The following is a 2,715-nucleotide window of genomic DNA, read 5'->3' on the forward strand; positions in this document are numbered from 1 at the left end:
CCGCACCTTGGCCGGCGGTCGCGCCGGAGACTCTGACCCTTCGGTGGCGGACCGCCACATGTCCTCCGGCGGTCGCCGGGCGAGACTCTTCTCCTAGCGTAAATTTCAGAGCCGGGCTGACTCCAGATTTCGCAGCGGTCGCCGGAAGTCATGCGTTTTTACTCTGACTCCAGATTTCAGGCTATGCGTTTTGAAATATGCACATTTCTCACAAAACACGTCAAAATACCAAAATGTATAGAATATGCAAATAATGGACATGTAGAGTGATTTTGATAACAAAAACGGACCAAATAATGGCCTTAAAATAGTGCAAAATCCGGGCGTATCAACTCCCCCAAACTTACATTTTTGTTTGTCCTCGAACAAAACACTAAAGACACAAGAATAGACGCACGGAATGCACAAGGACTAGACGTCATAATTGCCTCAAAAGATGAAAGAATAGATTAAGCATGGATTAACACAATCAAATCAAGCAAGGCTTAATAGTGCACTTTCATTACTAACTCGTGGAACACCTTGAATTCAAGCACTCACATGTGGCAAACTTCCAAAGATGGGAAGTGTTCTTTCTCTCACTCTCAAAGTGTATAAAGGTAAAGTGTAAATCACTCAAATCATGCATCATGCAAAGTTTACCATAGGCTTGCTCAAAGTCTAATCCCTCCTCTACTCAATGTGATTAAGCATCAAAAGTCCGAAAGGTCTTTCTTTTCGGTTGTAACGTAGGCTCTTTGGTAGGTGAGGAATATTTGGCTAGATCAAGCACATATTTGGAATTTTTCTCAATTTCACAACTTGTACTTTCTTAATATTAAGCACACTACTTTTTATACTTTCCTCCTTATCTCTCCAATTCCTTTACAAAAGAAGATAACAAAAACTATACTAACCCAAGGAATTGTCCCCCCATTTATTTTGGCTTCCAAAGAAAAGGCTCAAAGGCTCAAAATTGGCTCCAAAGGAAAAATTTGAGAGGGTCGAAAATTTTGGATATAAAAGTAGCTAAGAAAAGACGGCCTAACATCCTCCTAAATCAACTTAAACACTATGTAAACTTAGGCAGACTAGGAGCAAGTTCTAGAAACATATACATGCATACAGATAAATCACACAAGAAAGAATTTAAGGCTCAAATCTCACAAGGTAAAAGCACGATTCAAGGCGAACAAGCAATTCACTAATTATGCACCTTTTCACCCAACCATCATATCAAAACGTTAAGCCACACTTAAACATAGATGGAATATAATATCATTGGCAACTCGGTCTAATGTGTCCCTAAGCATGCGTGTTTCTAAGTTCTTCATGTTATGTTCATGACATGGATTCAAGAAAACATTTTTAGAACACAAAAATCTCCTACGGGTTTTTGGAAAATTAAAGCAAAAACAAACTAACAACAAAAAGAAAACCCTAAACTCACGGTCCACCACTTCATCCCCCCAAACTTATTTACAACAAAGTGTAAAATAAGTTTGTAGAGTCGGTAGGGACGTGAGTATACTACTGAAAACAAAAACGTACCCTGAAAAATTTCGCGTAGAGGTTAAGAAGTGGCACCGAAGAATTTTAAAAATCGCTACTGGAAAATTGTGCCTGTGTGGCGGTCCGCCGTACGTACAAAGATGCTCCAAGAGCCAGTGGCGGATCACGCAGCTTGCGCGGCCGCCACGCAGAGGTTTCGACCATAAAATTTTCAAAGCACAAATTAAACCAAAACCAAAAATACTTAAAATTAAAGCAAAAATTAAGAAAAAAATGTTGATAAATCGTCTCAAAAATATCCAAAAACATGGTACAAATGCTCATTTAAAGTCATCGAGCTTGACTTCTTCAATCTTGAGGAGGTGGAGGGAAGCGGGCGCTAAGATCCTCGAAAGCTCCAACGAGGCACGTGATATGACTCCTCATTAAGTCTCCTCGTTCCTCTCTAGCTTCGGCGTCCATCCTTCGGAGTTTTTCATATTGTTGACGCTGATGAGCAAACGTCTCCCAAACGTTTGTCGCTCCCAAAATTCTTGCTTCGCCGTACGCCAATCGCCTTGAGCCGTCCACCCTTGGCGGTTGTAGGCGCTCTCCGCTTTGTTGTTCCGCCCATCGATTGTCCCAAGCGCTGGACATGTTTTGCATGTAGGAGAAAATTTCTCCTAATTGGGCGGAGGTGTTGACTTGAAACTCTTCTTGCTCGGATTTGGTCTCCCGCGGCGGCGGTTCGCTTCTTGTCCGGCGGCGATGTCCTTCCAATCTCCTTCTTCTTCTTCTTCCTCTTCTCGTCGTGGTTGGGATTGGTGGTGGCGGTGTTTCACTCCTTTGAGCTTGTGAATGCTCCGCGCCCTCTTCATAGTTATCAATGGCATCAAATGCGAAATCCTCATCGGGCTCAAATTGAGGAATACGAGAGGGAATGTTCCTCTTTCTAAATCCCCATTGACGGGGTTAGCCTCGATTGCTCTCCGGTGGGCGGGTGTGTCGAGCTTCCAATTTGCTTGGTTTGCCCAAACATCGACCTTGGTCAATTGCGGGAGTGGAACGGGAAAGTGATCCCCCGCTACTTGCATAAAATACCCTTGACCCCAATGATCGGTCTTCAAAAGCCCCACCGAAAATAGCACCTCATAAGTGATAAACTTTTCTCCACCATCCTCCGTCATACCGGCAAAAGAGACCCCCAAATGTTCACCAATTGCCGTAATCAATCCCCCACAACAA

Source organism: Salvia hispanica, chromosome 1 (assembly GCF_023119035.1).
Source record: "Salvia hispanica cultivar TCC Black 2014 chromosome 1, UniMelb_Shisp_WGS_1.0, whole genome shotgun sequence".
Lineage (NCBI taxonomy): Eukaryota > Viridiplantae > Streptophyta > Magnoliopsida > Lamiales > Lamiaceae > Salvia > Salvia hispanica.